At 41.3% G+C, this 25,716-nt stretch overlaps 1 protein-coding gene and 1 pseudogene across 6 annotated transcripts in view; both read left to right on the top strand.

The window, feature by feature from the left end:
* Positions 1 to 25,716, top strand: part of LOC148035886 (uncharacterized) — a 70,988-nt gene that overhangs the window by 36,481 nt on the left and 8,791 nt on the right. The window lies entirely within an intron of this gene.
* On the top strand, positions 8,548 to 23,994 carry LOC148035887 (uncharacterized; annotated as a pseudogene).

Here is a 25,716-nt window from a genome sequence, read left to right as displayed (position 1 = left end):
AAGGCATCACTAAAAAATCATAATGCCCGTATCTAGTACGAAATGCCGTTTTGGAAATATCTTGTGCCTTAATTCTTATTTGGTGATAACCTGATCTTAAGTCTATCTTTGTGAAGAATTTTGCCCCTTGCAATTGATCAAAAAGATCTTCCATTCTGGGCATAGGAAATTTATTCTTCACCGTTATTTTATTAAGTGCTCTATAGTCAACACAAAGTCGCATAGAACCATCTTTTTTCTTTACCAATAAAATTGGTGAAGCCCAAGGTGAATTACTGGGTTGAATAAACCCTTTATCCAGTAATCCTTAATTTGTCTCTCAACTTCTTGATACTGTGTTTCACTTAACCTATATGGTGGTTTTGAAATTGGGTGCGTGTCCTTATTTATATCAATTGGGTGATTTATTTCACCCCTATCTGGTGGAAGGCCACTAGGTAAATCAGAAGGAAACACATCTTTAAAATCATTTAACAAACTGTTCAATTCATTATTTACATTCAATTCGCAAACATAAGAAAATTGTTGCTTTATATTACAGGAAGTAAAAGTATTTTGTACAGGAAAAGACCATAGCATATATACCTCACAAACTTCCTTCTTTATCAGCTTCTGAACTTCAGTAGAACACAACAAAGGATTATCAGATACTTCATGTTCACCTTGAATGACAAAAGTCTTACCATCCCTTTCAAATTCCAGTGTATTATGGTGATAGCTACGTTTTAAGGATGGTTCCAATCCCCATAGCCACTCCCTCCCTAGAGCAATATCAGCTCTTTCCATATTCATTATTTGGAAATCAAGCTTATCTTTATATCCTTGGATCTCGATTTCCAAATTGGATACCATGTGTGACATTAATGTGACATTAAAAGTAATATTTAATGTTACATTAAGGTCATAAGTGTGAAATGTGACATTAAAAGGGATATTTAATGTTACATTAAGGTAAATTTAGGGGAACATGCACGAGAGTGACCGTCCGGGCTCTTGGGCGCCCGAACGGGGTCAAGGGGAGCCTAGAGAGTAAGGGAGTCCAGGAATAGTAGGACTCAAGCAAGTTGACGGCTGGCAAAGAGATAAGATTGAGGGCCAGCACTTATCTAGGCGTGGCTGGGAGGTGAAGAACACTCGTGCTTCCATCAGTTTTCAGAATCTGAGCCCGAAATCTAACATTGGTATCAGAGCCTATGTTTTTGATCATTAAGAATCTGTCAGGCCGTCATTCAAGAAGCGGGCCATCAGTTAGAAGTGTTCTGTTCCATCGCGTGAGAAAGTGTGTCGTCTATCCTGTCCCGTCGCGTGCAGTACTTCCGCCCTGCCCCGTCACACAAGAAAACCGTCACACGACCTGACGGAGTATTTCCGCCCTGCCCCGTCACGTAAGAAAACGGGCCGCGAAGAAAAATTAAAAGGAAAAGCCACGTCACGTCACATTAATGTGACCATTTCGTTGCGGGCAGGAAACGATTACACCATATCAAGGCGACCCGTCTCGTCACGGACAGAAAAGAAATTAAAAAAAAAAAAAAAAAAAAAAAAAAAAAAAAAACGTAAGAACCAGGGTTACGAAGACCAACCAGACCAGCGCGAAGACCAACTAGGACCAGGCGAGGAGCCACCAGCATCCGCGAGCACCAGGAGTGGAGTCGCCAGCATTCGCGAGGACGAACCAGCTCAGACGTGAAGCTGCCAGCAGCCGCGAGAAACAGATCAGAAGTGGAGCTGCCAGTATTAGATTGCTGTTGACAGATAGGACTGCTTCTGAGGCGGATAAGACTACGACTGCTGTGAGACAGGCAGAAAACTTCATACATAACTGAAGCCACAGCCTGCCATAAAAATCAGGGAAGTATTTTATCTTGTATGCAAATTTCTTATTTTTGCTTTCCAATTCCAATGTATTAATGGCAGAAAAAGGGAAAGAAAGGGTAATGGAAAGTTCTAGTTCTGGGGATCAATCTATGGTAGATCCCCATGAACCAGACATACAAGAAGAACAATGGGAAGAATTTTTTGCCACGAGAGAGCAATTTGATGATCTTTCTGCTCGTGTGCAAACTCAGGGGGTTCAAATGGAGTTTTTAACTCAAACACTAACTGAAATAAAATCTCAGTTAACTTTATTGTTGGAAAAAGACAAAAATAAGATAGAAATCTCGGATGTCCCATCTTCATCGAAAGATTTAGATATGACTATGCGAGATCCTAAGGAACCCCAAACCTACGATAAATTGAGGGATAATCCGGTTTTAAAGGATATGAAACCACCTCAATTTTACGGGGAGGAAAAAGATAGGAATAAAGATACAATCTTTAATTTCCTCCAGAAATGGGAAGATTTACATAAATTAAAAAATACACCACCACATCTCCAAGCATTGGAGGCCAGTTTAACTTTGGGGCCCAAAGCATATAAGTGGTGGCGAACCTTAAAGGAGGCGAATAAAATACCTGAAACTTGGGCTCAGTTTGAATCCGTATTTTTAAAAGAATTTCTTCCTGAAAATGAAATGGAAAGAAATTGGGAAGATTGGGATTATGTCAGACAAAAGGGACGACCCCTACTGACATATTTGGAGGAATATCGTAAGATAATCCTCAAACTAGAAGGAATTGATGAATTCCAAAAAACAAGAGGATTCATTAGGGGACTGGATAAAGCCTGTAAAAAGGAAGTAAAACGGAGTTTACCTAAGACACTTGAAGAGGCAATTAAATTTGCATTAATTTATGAAGATAGTATGCGTCCAGGTACACTCACCAGTCTCACTGATATGGAGCCCAAGTCTAAGGAATTAGAAACCTCAAAGTTTGTGGGCAAATTTAAAAGAAAAATGCCATTTTTCAAAGGTAAAAAACAACCCTTTGAAAAGAAACCATATATGAGGCCAAAGCTAAGTCCTGATGACTTTGATAAGGCCAAAAAACAAAAATTGTGTTTTAATTGCCTATCCCCTAACCATGCTGCTTGGAATTGCCCTCAAAAGAAAAAGGGGGAAGACAAAGAAAAGGACAAGGGCAAGGGAAAAGAAAAACAAATCCATGTAGTGCAGACCTTAGAATTAAAGGGCCATGAAAAGTATAAATCTTTAGAGGTCTTGCACATGGATGTACAACATAAGTGTTGTATGTCAATTTCTTTGTGGCAGCCTACTTTTGGGCCACATGATTTACTTAGAGTACATGGATTGGTAGCTGGAAAACGGGTTAGAGTCATGGTTGATGACTCTGCCACACATAATTTTATAAATTATGCACTTGTTAAAAAATTAAAACTTCCCCAACAAAACAGTGAGCATCAATACGTTGTGCGTATGATGCAAGGCCAAGACAATAAAATATGGGATACCATGGTATCCAATTTGGAAATCGAGATCCAAGGATATAAAGATAAGCTTGATTTCCAAATAATGAATATGGAAAGAGCTGATATTGCTCTAGGGAGGGAGTGGCTATGGGGATTGGAACCATCCTTAAAACGTAGCTATCACCATAATACACTGGAATTTGAAAGGGATGGTAAGACTTTTGTCATTCAAGGTGAACATGAAGTATCTGATAATCCTTTGCTGTGTTCTACTGAAGTTCAAAAGCTGATAAAGAAGGAAGTTTGTGAGGTATATATGCTATGGTCTTTTCCTGTACAAAATACTTTTACTTCCTATAATATAAAGCAACAATTTTCTTATGTTTGCGAATTGAATGTAAATAATGAATTGAACAGTTTGTTAGATGATTTTAAAGATGTGTTTCCTTCTGATTTACCTAGTGGCCTTCCACCAGATAGGGGTGAAATAAATCACCCAATTGATATAAATAAGGACACACACCCAATTTCAAAACCACCATATAGGTTAAGTGAAACACAGTATCAAGAAGTTGAGAGAAAAATTAAGGATTACCAGGATAAAGGGTTTATTCAACCCAGTAATTCACCTTGGGCTTCACCAATTTTATTGGTAAAGAAAAAAGATGGTTCTATGCGACTTTGTGTTGACTATAGAGCACTTAATAAAATAACGGTGAAGAATAAATTTCCTATGCCCAGAATGGAAGATCTTTTTGATCAATTGCAAGGGGCAAAATTCTTCACAAAGATAGACTTAAGATCAGGTTATCACCAAATAAGAATTAAGGCACAAGATATTTCCAAAACGGCATTTCGTACTAGATACGGGCATTATGAATTTTTAGTGATGCCTTTTGGTCTCACTAATGCACCAGCTACTTTTATGAAGCTGATGAATAGTGTTTTACGGCCCTATCTAGGACATTTTGTAGTAGTCTTTTTGGATGATATCTTGATCTTTAGTAAATCAAGAGAAGAACATTTGGAACACTTATTATTAGTATTCCAACTGTTAAGAACACATTCCCTTTATGCGAAGAAAACTAAATGTGAATTCTTTGCAAAAGAGGTCAAATATTTAGGGCATATAATCTCGAAAGAGGGAATCAACATGGATCCAGAAAAAGCAAGGGCAATTATTGAATGGCCATCTCCACGGAACCTGGAAGAGCTGCAGATCTTCCTAGGTTTATCTGGATTTTATCGTAGATTCATTCGAGATTATGCCAAAATAGCTGTTCCAATGACAGACCAACTTAAAGGGAAAGGGAAAAGTTTTAATTGGGGAACAGACCAAAATGAAAGTTTTCAAAAACTTAAGGTAGCTATTGCTACAGCTCCAGTATTATTAATAGTGGATCCCAATAAACCATTTGTGGTTGAAGCTGATGCCAGTGACAAGGCAATAGGCGCGGTCTTATTACAAGAAGGTCGACCAGTTGCTTTTGAAAGCAAGAAATTAGATCGTGCAAAACAGAATTATTCTGTTTATGAGAGGGAGCTGTATGCAATAGTACATGCAATGAAGAAATGGAGGCATTATTTGTACGGTGCCAAACTTTTGATTTTATCGGATCATGAAAGCATTAAGTGGCTTAATGATCAACTAGATTTACATGGGCGTAAAGCCAGATGGGCCGAACTCCTCCAAGAGTTCGACTATGAAATAAGATATAGAAAAGGAAAGTATAATATAGTAGCTGATGCACTCAGCAGAATGCCCATCATTAATGAATTGAGTTTCACTCAGTTCACTTCCAACTTGCTTGAATCTTTAAAAGGGAAATGTCAGGTTGATCCGGCATATTCCAACATATGGGAAGCAATAAAAAATGGGGATCCAAATGAAAGTGCTTCTACTGAGGAAGGAATATCTGAAGATGTTCAACTAGGAAATGGAGCATCAGGGGTTGCTCAAACTGGATTCAAGTGGAAGAATTTTACCATTGATAATGGTTATTTACTCTACAAGGGTAGGGTATGTGTCCCGAAAGATATAGAAACAAGGCGCCAGATACTCTTTGAGTGTCATGATACCCCTAGTGCGAGACATCCAGGAGTTAATAAGACTTATAGTCTTATTAAAAGGCAGTTTTATTGGCCTGGAATGAATAAGGACGTCCTTGACTATGTGGTCAAATGTAATAAATGCCAGGTTAATAAAGCTGAAAAATTAAAAATGGGAGGACTTCTCCATCCATTAGAAATTCCTTCGGGAAAATGGGAGAGTATCTCCATGGATTTTATTGTTGCTTTACCTAGAACACAGAGGGGGCACGACTCTGTGTGGGTAATTGTGGATAGGTTAACCAAAATGGCTAGGTTTATTCCAACTTCAACTGATGTTAAAACACCAGAATTGGCTAGATTGTTCGTAGAGAACATATACCGATTGTATGGCCTTCCGGCAAATATAATTTCTGATCGGGATAGAAAATTTGATAGCCATTTTTGGCGTGCGGTATTTAGGAAATTGGATACTAAACTTAGCATGAGTACGGCGGATCATCCGCAAACAGATGGGCAAACTGAAAGGGTTAACCAAATTCTTGAAGATATGCTTAGGGCATATGTGAGTAAAAGGCAAACTAATTGGGAAGAGTATTTACCGATAGCAGAGTTTGCATATAACAGTGCCAAACACTCTTCCACTGGATATAGTCCGTTTATGTTGATGTATGGGTTTCAGCCCAGAGCTCCTTTTGCAGTAGGACTGCATAAGGAAAAGGTTCAGGCAGCTAAATACTTTTTGGAGGACATGAATAATATGTTAAAATTTGCTCAAGAAAATATTAAAAAGGCTCAAAGTCGAGCTAGAGCATATGCAGATCCTCACCGAAGAGACATCTCCTTTAAAGAAGGAGAATTGGTATATCTTAAGGTGCCTGAACAAACTAAAACTATGAAAAAGGGACATTGTCCAAAGCTTTCACCAAGGTATTGTGGTCCTTTCATAATACTTAAAAGGGTGGGAGAATTGGCTTACAAGCTCCAACTACCTGCTGGTAGTAAAATACATCCAGTTTTTCATGTAAGCAAACTAAGGAAGAAGGTGGGTGATTTGGATAATCTAATCTTAAAAGATGATATTGAGGAGTTATTCTATGACCAATCTAATCCACATGAACCAGAAAAAATATTAAATGTTCGTAATAGACGAACGAGGAATACTATTTATCAAGAATGTTTGGTTAAGTGGAAAGATTGTTCAGAGGAAAGCTCAACATGGGAGCGAGTAAGTACTTTAAAGAAAAGGTTTCCCGATTTACAGTTAGACCTTCCAAATATCGTTTTCGAGGACGAAACCGATTCTTAAGGGGAAGGAAATGTGACATTAATGTGACATTAAAAGTAATATTTAATGTTACATTAAGGTCATAAGTGTGAAATGTGACATTAAAAGGGATATTTAATGTTACATTAAGGTAAATTTAGGGGAACATGCACGAGAGTGACCGTCCGGGCTCTTGGGCGCCCGAACGGGGTCAAGGGGAGCCTAGAGAGTAAGGGAGTCCAGGAATAGTAGGACTCCAGCAAGTTGACGGCTGGCAAAGAGATAAGATTGAGGGCCAGCACTTATCTAGGCGTGGCTGGGAGGTGAAGAACACTCGTGCTTCCATCAGTTTTCAGAATCTGAGCCCGAAATCTAACACCATGGTATCCCATATTTTATTGTCTTGGCCTTGCATCATACGCACAACGTATTGATGCTCACTGTTTTGTTGGGGAAGTTTTAATTTTTTGACAAGTGCATAATTTATAAAATTATGTGTGGCAGAGTCATCAACCATGACTCTAACCCGTTTTCCAGCTACCAATCCATGTACTCTAAGTAAATCATGTGGCCCAAAAGTAGGCTGCCACAAAGAAGTTGACATACAACACTTATGTTGTACATCCATGTGCAAGACCTCTAAAGATTTATACTTTTCATGGCCCTTTAATTCTAAGGTCTGCACTACATGGATTTGTTTTTCTTTTCCCTTGCCCTTGTCCTTTTCTTTGTCTTTCCCCTTTTTCTTTTGAGGGCAATTCCAAGCAGCATGGTTAGGGGATAGGCAATTAAAACACAATTTTTGTTTTTTGGCCTTATCAAAGTCATCAGGACTTAGCTTTGGCCTCATATATGGTTTCTTTTCAAAGGGTTGTTTTTTACCTTTGAAAAATGGCATTTTTCTTTTAAATTTGCCCACAAATTTTGAGGTTTCTAATTCCTTAGACTTGGGCTCCATATCAGTGAGACTGGTGAGTGTACCTGGACGCATACTATCTTCATAAATTAATGCAAATTTAATTGCCTCTTCAAGTGTCTTAGGTAAACTCCGTTTTACTTCCTTTTTACAGGCTTTATCCAGTCCCCTAATGAATCCTCTTGTTTTTTGGAATTCATCAATTCCTTCTAGTTTGAGGATTATCTCACGATATTCCTCCAAATATGTCAGTAGGGGTCGTCCCTTTTGTCTGACATAATCCCAATCTTCCCAATTTCTTTCCATTTCATTTTCAGGAAGAAATTCTTTTAAAAATACGGATTCAAACTGAGCCCAAGTTTCAGGTATTTTATTCGCCTCCTTTAAGGTTCGCCACCACTTATATGCTTTGGGCCCCAAAGTTAAACTGGCCTCCAATGCTTGGAGATGTGGTGGTGTATTTTTTAATTTATGTAAATCTTCCCATTTCTGGAGGAAATTAAAGATTGTATCTTTATTCCTATCTTTTTCCTCCCCGTAAAATTGAGGTGGTTTCATATCCTTTAAAACCGGATTATCCCTCAATTTATGGTAGGTTTGGGGTTCCTTAGGATCTCGCATAGTCACATCTAAATCTTTCGATGAAGATGGGACATCCGAGATTTCTATCTTATTTTTGTCTTTTTCCAACAATAAAGTTAACTGAGATTTTATTTCAGTTAGTGTTTGAGTTAAAAACTCCATTTGAACCCCCTGAGTTTGCACACGAGCAGAAAGATCATCAAATTGCTCTCTCGTGGCAAAAAATTCTTCCCATTGTTCTTCTTGTATGTCTGGTTCATGGGGATCTACCATAGGTTGATCCCCAGAACTAGAACTTTCCATTACCCTTTCTTTCCCTTTTTCTGCCATTAATACACTGGAATTGGAAAGCAAAAATAAGAAATTTGCATACAAGATAAAATACTTCCCTGATTTTTATGGCAGGCTGTGGCTTCAGTTATGTATGAAGTTTTCTGCCTGTCTCACAGCAGTCGCAGTCTTATCCGCCTCAGAAGCAGTCCTATCTGTCAACAGCAATCTAATACTGGCAGCTCCACTTCTGATCTGTTTCTCGCGGCTGCTGGCAGCTTCACGTCTGAGCTGGTTCGTCCTCGCGAATGCTGGCGACTCCACTCCTGGTCCTCACGGATGCTGGTGGCTCCTCGCCTGGTCCTAGTTGGTCTTCGCGCTGGTCTGGTTGGTCTTCGTGACCCTGGTCCTTACGTTAAAAAAAAAAAAAAAAAAAAATTCTTTTCTGTCCGTGACGAGACGGGTCGCCTTGATATGGTGTAATCGTTTCCTGCCCACAACGAAATGGTCACATTAATGTGACGTGACGTGGCTTTTCCTTTTAATTTTTCTTCGCGGCCCGTTTTCTTACGTGACGGGGCAGGGCGGAAATACTCCGTCAGGTCGCGTGACGGGGTAGGGCGGAAGTACTGCACGCGACGGGACAGGATAGACGACACACTTTCTCACGCGATGGAACAGAACACTTCTAACTGATGGCCCGCTTCTTGAATGACGGCTTGACAGATTCTTAATGATCAGAAACATAGGCTCTGATACCAATGTTAGATTTCGGGCTCAGATTCTGAAAACTGATGGAAGCACGAGTGTTCTTCATCTCCCAGCCACGCCTAGATAAGTGCTGGCCCTCAATCTTATCTCTTTGCCAGCCGTCAACTTGCTGGAGTCCTACTATTCCTGAACTCCCTTACTCTCTAGGCTCCCCTTGACCCCGTTCGGGCGCCCAAGAGCCCGGACGGTCACTCTCGTGCATGTTCCCCTAAATTTACCTTAATGTAACATTAAATATCCCTTTTAATGTCACATTTCACACTTATGACCTTAATGTAACATTAAATATTACTTTTAATGTCACATTAATGTCACACTTGTGCTAATGCCAACCACATTCTCTTGGTATCCAAGTGAGTGAGGTCCACTTTGGTGATCTTGCCAATCTCTATGTGGCTCAGAGTAAGGGATGGTGCATCAAGGAAATACTGAAAGGAGGGGTAGATTGTCCATGCTAAAGCCATGTAGCTACTGACATCTGTGCACACAACATGAGGTATCTTCCTCTCTGGCAAGCTGTCAAGAGGACTCAAGATCTAGTCATGCATATCTATGTCTAGGTAGACCCATATATTGTGTATGAATGAGACTGATTGGGTGAGGGCCTCTACTAAAATCAGTGTGCCTCTAACTCAGCTTTGATGAACTCATGTGGGAGCAAGGCCCGTTGGGTGTACTTATTCTTATGGTTTGAGATATGGTCATGGTTTGCTTTGCTAGGGTACACTGATTTAGATTGAGCTAGAGGTTGGGATATTGGGTGTTCTCATGATGGCCATATCTTTTCTTTGGGTATGGTTTCTATTTCTTGGTCAAGCCGTAAGTAGGAGATAGTGGTTACTTCCATAGTCGAGGTAGAATATCAGGTCCTCTTTGACAACCCCACAGCGACTGTCTACTTGAGGAGCTTACTAGGGATACTATATTTTTCATGTACTTCATTGATTGTCCTCTATTGCGACAACCAGAGTGCCATTGCACTAGCTAGTAACCCCATCATTAATTAGCGGATGTGACATGTTGGTGTCCACTACTACTTTACTAGAGAGTAGATTGAGCTCGGCACAATCCATCTAGAGTTTGTGTCTTCATTAGGTAATGTTGCAAACATTTTGACGAGGGCCCCCTCCCCTACTATTTCAAATTGATGGCGCGTTTTGATTCTCTTTAGCTTTCCCTTCCACTTTGAGAGGGGACAATCTTCTTCCCTTGAGGGTGGTAGGTTTTTGGTTCATTATTGCTTCATAGACATTATTTTTGTACATTATATCATTATTCGTATCCTTTGGATGACTATGATTGTGAGAGGGCGCTTGGGCAAGTGAACAATTCACCCATGAGGGCACTGTCCAAGTGGCACCCTTGCATAATGTTTTATATGAGCATGTTGATCTGCATTTCCTCTTGGATAACCCCATGCATTGGCATTTGTTTTTGTAAACATGCATATGTGCATATCTATCCCTTTTCGGTCAAAGAGTGGTCAACTCTGGATTTACTATATTCAGTGCAACTCACATGGTAGTCTCCTAGGGCAATCTCCCTTTACTTTCATCTATCTTTTTTGCTTCTCCACATATCTTCCATAGATTCCTTTGTTACCAACATGAAGTGGTGGTCAATATAGCTTGTCCGTTTTGTGATATGTTGAATCTGACTATCCCTTTTATTCACCACATAGTCACAAGTGAAAGGGGATAGGAACACTAATGAGGACAGAGACAGGGAATGGGGGACCGGGATGTTGAGAAGCCATTTTTTTAGTTTACACACTTCATTTAGGGTTTCACAAAAACAACCCCAAAAAGGGCTAGTGTCCACATTTTGGTCACTTTTTCAGAGGGCATCCACACAGTGGTGCGCCACCCTAATAGCTTATGCCTATAAATAGGCAGTCACTTCATTCATTCATATCTTTCTCTTCAATCATTCTTCACTACCTTCTTCTGTCACCACCACCACTTCCCTTCTCTCACCATCTTCTTCCACTACTCTCACACCCCTTCAAGAGGACATTGCAGTTCGTGGCTCGTGGCTTCCTTCACCCTTCCTCTTCTACTTCAGGCACTCTATTCCATCATCACACCTTATGTTTGGGCCCTGGGGCATCTTTCACTTGGCATCACCTGGCGTTAGTATCCTCCTCCATGAGGCTCCGCCTTCACTTGTGTTTTTTAGGTTGGAGTCCTTCTCCTTGCCTCGTGTTATCATCTCCAGCTTGGCGTCTGCATCATAGTCTTTGGCGATAGTCTACATCATTGAGCGTCAATGATTTCATCATTCGTCTATCACAAGGGCTACTAGGACTTACGCGTTTTTGCAGCTTGGCTTCTCCTCCATCACTTGGCATCACTCGTCTATGATAAGGGCTGATGGGACTTGCGTTTTTACAGCTTGGCTTCTTCTACATTAGCTGGCGTTGCTCGTTTGTCATACGTGCTGTTGGGACTTGCGTTTTTGCAGCTCCGGCTCATCCTTACATATGGGCTGCTCTCTCTACACTTGACAGGTCTGCGGTTGGCTCTCTCAATAGCTGTCCTTCATCTTCTAGTGATTACTTGGATAGCCCACTGCCCCGAGGACTGTGTTTTGCTCCCTTCATTGTGTAGATTTCCCACAGTTGTTGCCACTTGATTTAGACACGATAGTGCAGTTATCTTCTGAGCTTCGGCTCCACTGTATTAGCTTTTATTCTCATAGCTTGATTCAGTGTATCACCACCGTGTTCTTGTGTTTTTGAGTTTCTCTTCTTTCTCAATGTTTGCCATACACACTCTGTGTTACTCCATGCAAACCCTAGTGTCTCTCTGCACCATCACTTATTTTGACATGGTATGAGAGCATATATGTTATTTTTTATAGGATATCAGAGCATACCTATTATTTTGACATGGTATCAGATTGTAGGAGCTTAGAGAGCTAAAGACCTTGTTTATCAGAGAAAGCAAGGACAGGTTGTGGGTTTGACATCATCTACTGATTTTCCCCTTCATTTCCGCTGCAATACCAAGAGATCGAGATACCCTTCTCTTCCTTTCCCCCTTCCGAAACCCTTTTACAGGTTGCCACTTTGGTGCTATGGCTTTTCCACAGGTAGATGGATAGGCCATTGGGTGCTCCTCTTTTGGCATCATTGGAACTCCCACCGATGCTTGCCTACATGGACCTTTGCTCTCTACCCTGCCGGAGTATATGTGTCTACCCCTAGACACTCGCAGTGCCACCTCTCTCCTTTGGGCCATAGAATTTATTTTGAACCGGTTTTTAGATTTTTATGCTCAAGGCAATAAGATGCATCCAATGTGCACTAAGCTCTTTCGAGCCACAAGAGGATTGACTGGTACCATGGCCTCATCACGACCATCACAATGCGCTATAGAGGTTGCTTCTACTTCTTCTAGTGTTTTAAGAATGCCACCTTGACAACGTGTGGTTTTGCAGTCTGCTACCTTGAGAGATGATGATTGTTGGATACTGTCCCCTTAGTAGTCTGCCCCTTTGAGAGAGAATGATTGTTCGACCCCTTATATTACTTTGGCTTCGCGTTCGGATCCACTGGGAGACAACAATGTTTGCCTACCCATGGCTCAGTCTGAGCCTCCCTTTTCCCCACCCTCGACTACTCAAGTTCGAGAGGCCACCTCTAGGAGTTCGACACCCCAGATATCTTCTTCGGCATGATTGGCGGCATTTCCTTCGTCATCAGATGATTTGGAGTTTGTGATTCATGAGTTTTAGATTCCCTATCTCTCACCAAGCAGGACTTAGGGGGGAATATACTCTCTTTGTCCTTAGAGGGAGCTTCTACTTCTTCGACCTTAGAGTGAGCCCTTGCATCTCCACCCTTGGGGGGGTACCTACTCATCATGAAGTGCATCACTTACCATTTGCTCTTCGGGGATGGCTGTCTTTGAGCAGTCATTTCTTCTATTGATACCCAGGATCTTTAGAGACTGCCTAGATCGAGGCCTTGGAGGTTCAACCATGACTTGGTGACGAGGCCTTCGAATTCTTTTCAGCATGGAGTTACGGAGCTAGTTGCTTCTCTCTCGAGGTGGAGTTAGGTTCTATAGTTTATCCTGTCTATTGTTCCTTACTACAGGTTACCTTTCAGGTGGAAATCTTAGATCTCCGGAATCCTCTTCTTCTTCATTGTATCTCTCTTCGCTTCTCTTTCTTCATTCCTTTCTGGGATTGAGAGGGGGTGTTGAGAAACCACTTCTTTAGTTCACACACTTCCTTTTGAGCTTCGCACAAATAGCCCCAAAGAGGGCCGGTGTCCGCATTTTGGCCACTTTTTCAATGGGCACCCACACAGTGGTGCGCCACCCTAGACAGCTTATGCCTATAAATAGACAGTCACTTCTTTCATTCTTATCTCTCTTTTCAATCATTCGTCATCACCTTCTTTAGTCACCACCACCACTTTCCTTCTCCTACCAGCCCCTTCCACCACTCTCACACCCCTTCAGGAGGACATTGTGGTTCATAACTTATGACTGCCTTCACCCTTCCTCTTTTGCTTCAGGTACTCTATTCCATCATTAGGCCTTGGGTTTGGGGCATCTTCCACCTGGTGTCACCATCATCTACTTGGTGCCAGTACCCTTCTCCATCAGGCTCTATCTTCACCTGTGTTTTTTAGATTGGAGGCCTTCTCCTTGCTTGGCATCATCATCTTCAGCTTGGCATTTGCATCCTAGCCTTTGGCGACTGTCTATATCACCGAGCATCAGCGATTTCATCATTCGTCTATCACGAGATTGTTGGGACTATGTTTTTGTAGCCTGGCTTCTCCTCCATCACTTGGCGTCACTCGTCTATCATAGGGGCTACTAGGACTTGCGTTTTTTGCAAGCTTCTCCTCTATCACTTGGCGTCACTCATTTGTCAAAGGGGCTGATGGGACCTACGTTTTTGCAGCTTGGCTTATCCTCCATCATCTGGCATCATCATTATCTAAATTGCTTCAACATTTGGTTTGCTTTCTCTACGTTTGACAGCTCCGACACTCTAGGACTTGCATTTTACTTCCTCGACAGCTGGTGATCATCTTCCACATCTCTGACAGCATTAGAGGATTGCGGTTTGTTCCGTCAGCAGTTGTTCTTTACCTTCCAGTGATTACTTCAATAGCCCGCTTCCCAAAGGATTGCGTTTCGCTCCCTTCATTGTGTAGATAAACCAAGGGTGCTGCTTCTTGATTTATAAAGGATAGTGTAGTTATCTTTTGAGCTTCAGCTCTGCTATATCAACTTTTCTTCTCATAGCATGATTCAGTGAATCATCATCGTGTTGTGTTTTTGAGTTTCTCTTCTCTCTAAGCGTTTGCCATACACACTCTGTGTTACTCCTTGCAAACCCTAGCGTCTCTTTGCACTGTTGCTTATTTTGACATGGTATGAGAGCATACCTGTTATTTTTGACATGGTAGCAGAGCTTACCTATTATTTTGACATGGGACATCATTAAAAACATTCAAAATACACTTAAAAATTAACAATTTTTTTAACTTTACCTTTGTCCAAAATGTGCATCATCAAAGTAACATACAAAAGTTAATTTAACATTAATTCACAATAATGAGCCCAAAGGACCATCTCTCAAGGCAAGTGCAAAGCTCATTAATTTTTTAATTTTAATAATACAATAAAAATAAGTTGGGGAGAGTAAAGCACATATGTCATGACTCATTTGACAAATTAGCATTGATAATGAAATTTCATTGAGTACAAAGTTAAAAGATATAAAAGTGGGATGTGACTGAAGTAAACAGTCTACTTTGATAAATTCAAAATGTCAAATGACAAAAAGAGTCAAGACTATTGCAAATCAAAATGACAAAATGGCATATCATCAATGCCAAGGCCCAAGATACATGAAAGATGGCACAAAGGCAAATTGAAATGGGCCATTAGTCATGCCATGGCTGCAAGTATCACTTGGAAACCTCCTCATCACGATGATCACTATGATCATCCTCATCCTCATCCTCATCTTGATGGTGCTCCTTTGGTTCCTTTGTTTGTTGCTCTTCCCATTCCACAAAAGGATTTGCTTTTGCAATCATGCTTTTACGAAGCATATACAAGTTGGTACTCACCAAAACCAAATCATTTGCCTCGTGTGCCAAGGCGATTCCTTTTTTTTGATGCTATATGGCTGTAGGAGCTCCATAATTATTCCAAACAAGATGAACTAATTGCCTGACGAAGTACGTGAATGGCCAAATCTTGTAGCTCAGGCCCATTAGTGCCAAAGTTCTTCCACCATCCTCATATCAACATCAGGCACCATTCTCTCCAAGATAGTCCTCCAACCAACCTGCATCTCTTTGTCTTTCATTTGATTGCCACCTTGAAACGCAGGATTCAAAACAAACGCTGCTCCATGCAAGGGGAAATAGTAAGAATTCCATCTGCTGATGCAGAAGTCATGGATGGACTCATACTTGTCTGCATCAGGCTCTAAATCCTTCAATCTCTCTATCATCCTGTCCATGGCCTCATAGACCTTGCCAATGCATGGCTGCATACTGTCCACAAGCCTTAACAAATGTATTATTGGCTGCACCATAGCGTCAATGCACTTCACATCCTCCCAAAACAAAGTTTCTCTGCCAATTCTTTGCATTCTATCCCAGTAGTAGTGATATAGCCAATGGTAAAGAAGTAAACTCATCACTAATAAAGAGCTGTCTTAGAGCACCATTGCATGTGCTCAATCAACCCAACATAAGAAAATTGAATGCAAATTGAGTTTCAAAATATTTTAGTAGCATTTTTTTGGACTTCTTGCTGAACTCATGGCGCAAGAGCTGATGATTCAGCACAAAGGTCACCATAAAATTTGCATTATCAATGATAGGTTGTATCCATGGCAACCTTCCAATGTCTTTTAGCAAGTTGTTCAATAGTGAGCCCTGCGATAAGAGACAATAATATGCGGATTGACATTTTGCAAAATAACACCTATTGCCCTATTTACGGGCTCACCATCATCTCTACCAATAAACTCCACTGCATCTGTTCACTCAGCAACAATTGTATCGGCTGATTTTTCTATTTTCAAAGCATCATGAGATGAAATGAAGTACATCTCACCTTGAGAGTAAGCAACCACCCCATGGATAGATCTTCTACGCGAGTCACTCCATCCATCTGAAATGAGTGACACACCATTCTTTTGCCATGCATACTTGGTTTTCTCAGCTGCTTGCTCCACCACTTGCCTTTTCCTTTCGAACAAAGTGGTATGTAAGGTCTTTGATGAAGGAGTATAAGTTGGGCCACACTCCCCAATATTTTTGCACATTGCTTTAAAATATTTTGATCTCGCAACATTGAATGCAATGTGATCATGAAAAAAGAACCATGCAATGATAGCATCAATTTCCTCTTTTGTTGTAGCCCCCGTTACTCCTCCTCCCCATGGCGCACGTGGACAACGGGGACCTCAGCCCGCTCCACCTCAGCCACTTCCTCCAAGAATTGTAGCTCATAAAGTTTGGGATACACGTGATGCACAGGCCTTGTCGCTGATTGCTCTGGTAGTTCAGCGGTCCATCATACCTCACATCCGTTCAGCATCTTCTTCACGAGATGCATGGTTGACTTTGGAGCATATGTTTGCAGGAAAGAATGAGACTCGGATCTCTTTCTTGAAGAAAGAGTTGGAAACTTTGAAGATGCATGAGGGTGATTCTATGCAGGATCACTTAAATGAGATTCAGGACTTGAGAGAGCAGCTCATGAATGTAGATGAGTATTTTTCGGATGCACAGTTGATATCCACCACCTTGAATTCCTTACCTCCTTCATACTTGTCTTTTCATATTGCATTGAACCTCACCATGAGGATTGCTGAGCACCCACTCACTTTTATTCAGCTGGTTAGTTTGCTTCTAAAGGAGGAGAAAACAAGGAAAAATAGTGGTGTGGATGCTACAGTCTCTGAGCAGGCTTTTGTGGCAAGACAGAAAGGCAAAAACAACAAGGTGCTCCACAGAGTTCTGGCACTTCGGGCACATCGCAGAATCAGACACAAGGGGGGACACAAGCTAAAAAAGGAAAATGTCACTATTGTAAGAAGCCCGGCCACTATATCACTGAGTGCAGGAAGTGTATTGCCAAAGAGAAGAAGAAGGAGTCAGGAATGTTTGTTTCTACTACTCCTTCCACTGCTAGTGAGTCCGCGTCCTTTGTTGTGGACAGGGACTATTGTTTTTACACTTGCAGTTATGACATCTCTTGGGCCGATAGAGCACTTAGCTCTACAGAGGATGCTGACACTTGGTTCTTTGATAGTGGTGCTTCTAGACATATTACATCTCGCAGAGATTTGTTTGCTTCAGTTAGTGCACCTCCCGTTGGGAAATCGGTACAGTGTGCCAATAATGCATCATACCCTGTTCGTGGTATTGGGGAGATTCAGCTCACAGCCATTGATGGCTCTATTCTCCGCCTGCAGGATGCTTTGTTTGTGCCTGGAATCAAGAAGAATTTGCTTTCTATGTAAACTTTGGCAGCTTGATGCTTTTGCAGCGTACTCAGATGTTGGATGGCTTACCTCTCTTGGAGAGACCTCCTGAGAACTTATGCGAGGGATGCATTTTAGGGAAAATGCTTCGTTTCTCATTTCCTCGTGATGTTGCTTTCAGCGCAACAACCAGATTGCAGTTGGTGCATTCAGATTTTGTGGGCCTATGCAAACCATGTCATTGGGCAGTTGTTATTATTTTGTGACATTCATTGATGACTTTACATGTTTTTGCTGGGTCTACTATTTGAAAAAGAAGTCAGAAGTGTATGATGCATTTTTGGCTTTCAGTACACTTGTTGAAAATCAATCTGGATGCAAGATTAAGACTCTCCGTTCGGACCGAGGGGGGGAATACATGTCCTCTATGCTGAATTCCTTTTTGCAGCAGAAGGGCATAGTCCATCAGTATACTACAGCCTATACTCCATAGCAGAATGGGGTAGCAGAGAGGAAGAATCGGTCACTCATGGAGATGGCCAGATGTATGCTGAAGGCAAAAAGCTTGCCTCATAGTTTTTGGATGGAAGCAGTCATGTGTGCTTGCCATATTTTGAACAGATGCCCTATCAAAGCCTTGAAGACCATCACACCTTTTGAGGCTTGGAACAGCCGTAAACCTTCTGTTGGCCACTTTCGTACCTTTGGGTGTCTTGCCTATGCCATATTCCACAGGTACTTAGAAAAAAGTTGGACAACAAGGCTGTTAAGTGCATTTTTATGGGATATAGCAATGAGAGGAAAGGCTACAGACTCCATGATCCTGTTACAAAGAAGGTTTTTGTCAGCAGGGATGTTGTTTTTGATGAAAAATCAGAATTATCCTTGGCTGGTTTGGACACATATCAGGCTGCCCGTGATGTTTTTGAAGGGCTGCTGCCCATTACTTTTCGTGATTCAGCTGGAGCTTCAGAAAATGAACCTAATGTTCAGCCAGCTGCTCCTATGGAAAGTGTAGAAATTCAGCCATTGGCTGATCGGAATAGTCAGCATCATGCTGAAACTGAAATTCAGCAAGAGCTTGCACACAGTCAAGATGCTAGATAGCTACCTAGATGGTATTTGCAGACAATGCAAGATAGTCCTTTGGATGCACCCATGGCTGGTCGTACTAGAAGGCAAACTCGTTTGCATGATTCAGCACATACCATGGAGTTTATTATGGCAGCAAGTACTTTTGATAATGAAGAGCCTGAATGTTATGAGGATGCACAACATAGTGTGCATTGGATGGCAGCTATGCAAGCTGAATTAGATTCTATTACTAAGAATCAAACTTGGGATTTGGTGTCCTTGCCATTTGGGAAGAAAGCCATTGGAACGAAGTGGGTCTACAAACTGAAAAGGAAAGCAGATGGATCCATTGATAAATACAAAGCACGGCTTGTAGCTAAAGGCTATGCACAGAAAAAGAGCATTGATTATGAGGAGACATTTGCTCCTACTTCCCGTATGACGACCATCACGTCTATGATTGCTTTGGCTGCACATTATGGTTGGACAGTGCATCAGCTAGATATCAAGATTGCATTTTTACATGGGGAACTTTAGGAGGAAGTTTATGTACAACAGCCCATTGGTTTTGCAGTTGAAGGCTCAGAACATTTGGTATGCAAGCTCAAAAAGGCACTATATGGTTTGAAACAAGCTCCTAGAGCAAAAAGGCACTATTTGGTATGCAAAAATAGATGCTTTCTTGCTTGGTCAGGGGTTTCTAAACAGCTCATCTGAGTCTACCCTTTACGTATGTAAAGAAGGGGGATCTATGCTGATTATATGTATTTATGTTGATGACCTTCTGCTCACTGGAACACATGCTGATCAGATTTCAGCATTCAAATAAAATTTGCAGCAAACTTTTGACATGTCTGACTTGGGAGTTTTGCATTACTACTTGGGCATCCAGTTCATACATAATGCTTGAGGTATTGGGCTATCACAGTCAAGGTATATTGGGCAGCTTCTTGAGAAGTTTGGCTTACAGGATTGCAAGCCAATTTGTACTCCCATGGAACCTGGACTGAAACTGTCATTACATGATGACAGTGATTTGTTTGATATACATACATATGCTCTTGCAGTTGGATGTCTTATCTATCTATGCAACACTAGGCCGGACATACAGTTTGCAGTTTCAGCTTTGAGCAGGTATATGTATCAGCCACGTATGTCATATTGGCAAGCTGTCAAGCGTGTTTTTTGCTACTTGCAGGGTACTCGATCTCTGGGGTTGCTTTATGCCAAGGGGGGACCACTGCAGTTACATGCTTACAGTGATTCTGATTGGGCTGGTGATTATGATACACGTCACTCCACTAGTGGCAATTGTTTCTTTCTTGGCTCTTCTTGCATTTCTTGGCTTAGCAAGAAACAATCCACTGTTGCCACATCGTCATGTGAAGCTGAATACAAGGCAGCTTTCACTACCACAGTTGAATGCGTATGGCTTAGACGCTTGCTAGCTGATTTGGATGTATCTGTTACGGAGCCTACTGCTTTGTTCACTGACAGTCAGAGTGCCATTGCAGTGGCACGGAACCCAGTGTTTCATGCCCGCACGAAACACATTAAGATCCATTATCACTTTGTCAGAGAGAGGCTACATGCAGGTGATATCAGCCTTGTCTATTGTCCTACCACCAGTAATGTGGCAGACATCTTCACCAAAGCTCTTCCTCGTGACAAATTTGAAGCATTTCGCAATGCTTTAAATTTGATATCCTTTGGTGGCGAATGATCCTTGTACTCTTGATCACTCTTCACTCCAGGGGAGTTTGTTGGGTATTTGACTCACGCCTCACTTACGCCTACGCTCATATGAGAGTGTCGGTGATTAGTAGGACACTGGGGCACTTTTTACTCTCGGTAGGAGAGGTTTTTTCCCCCAGACTTATGGTCTTATTGTCGTATGTACTTATGTGCTTATGTTACACACTTATGGGCACTTAGTGTGTGTCGGGTGTGAACACCCCCTACAACCCTAAGGTTTAAGGGTTGTACTTTGTACTTTCTGGTTACACTCTTTCAGTCTATTCTCTTGGGTGTCGTGCTTCACTCTGTCTCTCACTCTCACACTGTCTACTGAATCTCCGCTGCACCTCGATCCTTCCATCTCACACGAAGTGGATCGATGGAAGTAGATGGTGAAAGCCATTTCCACCGTTGGTCTATACGAGGGATGGTATGGTGTCACATACAATGACATGCGTACCAAGAAACTCAATGAGGAGAGAGAGGATTGGTAAGTCCCTTGAGCCCGTGCGTGCCGGTTGGGCGAAGTATGAATGCTCTATTCTATCCGATGGATGGAGTGACCGCAAAAAAAGGGGGATCATCAACATCCTCGTCTCTTGCCCACTTGGCACATACTTCCTACGAGCGGTAGATGCGGGCACTAGGGGAAGAAGAACCACGGGCTTGTTCATGTATCGGCACATACAACAAGCCATCATTGAGGTAATGCTTCTAAATCCATTATTTTGTAATCTCTTTTTTTAACCTCCCAAATTTATTCTAATTTCATCGTGTATAATCTTGTAGGTTGGGTCACAAAATGTGGTGAAAGTTGTCACGGACAACGCCTCGAATTGTGCATCTGTGGGGCAGAAACTTGAGACTGAGTTTCCGTCCATAGTATGGATACCATGTGCTTCACATTGTTTAGATCTTTTTATGGAAGATATAGGCAAGTTGGAGTGGGTGACGAGGATTGTCAACGATGCTTGCACAATCGTTGGCTTTGTCAACTCCAAGGTCCGAGTTTTTGCGATATATCGCTCGTACTCGGACTTGGAGTTGAAGAAGCCCTCGAAGACTCGGTTTGTGGCCATGTGGCTTCTCCTCGAGCGTCTCTATGATGTTCGCAACAAGCTACAAAAAACAGTTATATCAGATGAGTTTAAGGAATGGCTTGAAGGGGAGTCCACATCAAGTCGAGTGGAAGCAAAGGCTGTTCAAAGGCTTTGCTTAAAGGAGGAATTTTGGATGGATGTGAGGGGCATTATCATTGCCATCACTCCCATCTACAAGGTGCTTCACATGACGGGCATGGAGGGGGCTACTATTGGCCTTCTCTATCATCTTATGGAGGATGCGATAGAGGAGATACAATCGTTGACCATCTTGGATGGGGAGGCCTCTTCTTCATGGTATTGTTTTTATTTTTATTTATTTTTAATGATTCATGCTTCTTTTTAGTTTTAGAATCTATATTTCATATTGTCTCATACTTTCTTTTTAAATTTCACCTCTAAATCTCTATCATCTTACAGCTACTGTAGTGATATCTTGGATACCACTCTTAAAAAAGATGACATTCTCTTTTTGACAAAGAAAAGATGGGAGTGGATGAAGCGACCCATACATGGGTTTGCGGCACTCTTGCATCGCGCCTTCAAAAAATTCTCTCCCTTCATGGATGCCAATGTCCTTGTTGATCGTGATGCCTTTCTTCCAAAGGCTTTGGTGGAAGAGCACCATGGTGCCTTCTTCCAAGAGCTCATTAATTATAGCGATCAGTGGGACACCACTTTCACATCTACCATTTTTTGGAAGGGGGAATCATTGGTGAAGCCTCTTTTTTTTGTGGGAGTCATTTGGCTATCAATTGCCTCACCTCCAAAGAGTGGCCTTATGCATTTTTGCACCTATTTTTTTTTTTTCATTTAATTCTAGTTACAACTTACAACTTGTAAACTTAAAGTTTGAACGTACTTTTTCTTCATATAGTTTAGGATTGTTCGTCGGGTGCATGTGAGAGGAATTGGTCCGTTTATTTCCTCATGCACACCAAATTCGTAACAAGCTTAGCATACGACAATTGGAGCGACTAATTTATTGTCGCTCCAATTTACGTATGCTACGCAATATGCATGAGATGTCTATGGCAAGACAGGTATCGTATTCTTTAAATGTATAGATAAATGTGGATTTACTCAAGCTCTCTGCTAGTATATTTAAAAGTGTGACTCGCAAGAGAGACTTGGAGGAGGAGCAAATCTTTAGGGAGCTTTACTTGGAGCTCGAGGAGATAGACCGGCGGGTCTCTTGCACTCGTGGATGGCGTGCCTATATTGTTATTCGCCCTTGCACCGGTAGCAATGAAACTTCTACTTCGGCATCCATATCGGCTGCCCGTGATGCTTGTGGGGCCCTTAGAGTCTGAAAGTTTACCAGCTTTCTTCCATGTGTTGCCTGACACTAAAGGAGCCGGTAATATGTCACTATTAGGTCATACTTTCAAGAAGCAAATGAACTGTAATGTGGATTACAACCTAAACTGCATTCATCTTGCTATAGGAAATGTGCGTATAGTGACGACTTTCAGCAAGGGCTATCCTGACTCCTCCACCATTACGAAGCCACCGGTAGAAACCCCTACGACCATGCTTCAGCCCAAGAGGCGTGGGAGTGGCTCGAGAAGTACTCCTAGTTCGGCCTAGGAGGACATACCTATCACTGCCTCTCACCTAGAGATTAGAGAGCCCGAGTATGATGACGAGGGCAATGTCATTAGTGAGGGTGATTTTGTTGAGGAGGGTGATGGCTCCTCAAGCGGTGACGAGGATGATTTCACCTTCGATGTCGAGAGTGATATGAGCACCTAGAGTAATCATGTATCTTGATTCAGATTGAGCCATGGATGATGGCTTTTATCTCAATCCATTTTTGTACACTTTGTGTATGAGGTTGCACATCTGGCTCATAATAAAGTTGTTTGTTTCATTATTCATACTACATAGTACACTCTCGAGTTTTGTTTCAACTCTCTTTTGTACTTTTGACTTGAATCTCTGAGTTTATGTTTTAACTTGTAGGTCCAAACATTAATCATAGACTTAAAATTATATGTATTTTTTCTTTCGTCGGACGTAGGTCCAAGATTTATTAGTCCGATTAGTACCGTACTACCATCAGACTGTACTAATCGGACGCCATCGGATGTGACAACCATGATCTAATCCAAGCACTAAAGAAGAGAATCAACTTGCTGCTCGGAGATTGCAGAAATTTGAAGCCCTAATTTTCAGAATTGTAGAAAATCAGTCTTTTTGCATATGGTTCAAGCACTTTGGTGCCCGTGTTTTTGTTTCAATAAATTTTTGTCAAGGGAGAGGAGCTAGTTCCCCTCTCAATGTGGTGTCAATTCTTCTCTCTCTCTCTCTCTCTCTCCTAATTTTCATGGTGTTAATTGATTGAGTTGGTTAAGTTCAAAGTATTTTCATTCTCATGTTCTTCCCTGCGCTTACATTGGTATCAAAGCAAGGACTTGTTCTTTGCAAGAACTTTTCTGGGGACAATCTTTGGGCCCAACTTTCTCATCGTGTCAACAGACGAAGAATAGAATTTTGGTGAATAATTAGAAGGCTTCCGCCACCATATCTGTATGCTTCTCCAATTATGAGAAGATACAAAGACACAAGGAGCTAGAAGCCAATCTAGAAATTCAAGCTTTGATGGAGAGAAGGGCTAAAGCACAAGCTGGAGAGCGAAGGTCTTTGAAGATTTCCTTACCTAGAAGGCTCTCAAGACAGATGGTATTACGACTGCAAAGGCTTGTCTTAGCATGAAAGGTATCAATGTAATTGATGCACCTAAGTCTATGAAACGTAACATATCACCTATCATTCGAGGATCCACCCAAGCAATGACTTTAAACTCTCATAATACACAAGCTGCCTCCTCTTGTCCCAAGAATTTCTCCATGGAGAAGAGCACAAAGAAAGTCAAAGAATCGGCTATTTCCATGGTAGCTGAATCTCCAAAGATGCTTTTAGCAAAGGAAAACGATACTAAAAGAGACTTCAAGCCTGGAGAGAAGAGCGTTAAGTTTGACGTATGGTAAGATAGATTCTCAGAAAGCTGTCTTTTACTAGACAGTTTGATGCTGCTTTTGGTGGTGAAGATTATACAAAAAAATAAAATATTAGAATGGTTAAAATGCATCTAAAGGATGCTGCTTTGAATTAGTGGCTCAAAGTTGTTCAAGAGAGAAAGGAACCCATGACAATGTTGAAACATATATGAATAAGTTTGCAACTGTTTCTCTTAAATTAACATCTCTTAATGAAGATCCTTTCAATATGGAGATCAAAAAGTTTATCCATGGATTATATTTGACAATAGGGCGAGTTGTTAAGATGGCAAAGCTTGATACTTTGGAAGCAGCCGAAGATGCGGTCTTAGAAGTTGAAGAACTGCATATGCCATGGATGCTTATTAAAGCCTCAAAAGAAAAACCACAAAGGAAGAAGATCAAGATGTTTGACTAAAAGAAGTCAAATAAACAAGAACCAAAGCATAAGGATGGAGGTAGACCACCTTTCCCATCCAAAAAGAAGCTAACATATCAACAGTTAGTAGAATACAGAAGAGAAGGACGATGTTTCTCTTGTGGAGAAAAACGACACATGGTTGGTCAATGTCCTAATAAGGCAAAAAAGGAAAACCAACCTAAAAGACACCTCAAGCAAATGCTTTACCTAAGGAATCCTTGCAATAGAATGAAGCTCTGTTAGAGAAAAGGGAGCTTTTTATGGCTTGAGGTAAGATTGCTAATCAACCTATTCTTATTTATTTTGATACAGAAGCTACATATCATTATATCCATCCTCGGATTGTTGAAGCTCTACATCTACCAAAAGAAGAGGTTTAGAACATCGAAATATCAGGTGTTGCTTTTCAAGGAATGGAGTTTGAAGTTACTCCCATTCTTGTGAAACTATAAATTGAGATAGGAGATTATGTAGATCATGAGAGTTTTGTCATGGAGGATCTTGGTCATTGTGATATTGTATTAGGAATACCTTGGCATAGAAGAATAGATCCAGCCATTGATTGGAATCAAAATAAGTCTAGTTTTCCTTTCAAGGGTAAAAATATATCTTTTGATGTGGGAGTGGAACAGAACTCTATTTTCATCTTATCCCATATACAAATTTATAAAGCAATGAAAGAGTCTATTTCCTCATATTTGATTTTTGTCAAAGATTCCAACAAAGAGTCTAGAAT

The sequence above is a fragment of the Lygodium microphyllum genome, chromosome 5, assembly GCF_053477565.2.
Source record: "Lygodium microphyllum isolate KBCC chromosome 5, Lygodium_microphyllum_v1.1.10, whole genome shotgun sequence".
NCBI lineage: Eukaryota > Viridiplantae > Streptophyta > Polypodiopsida > Schizaeales > Lygodiaceae > Lygodium > Lygodium microphyllum.
This window is presented reverse-complemented; position numbering and strand designations above follow the sequence as displayed.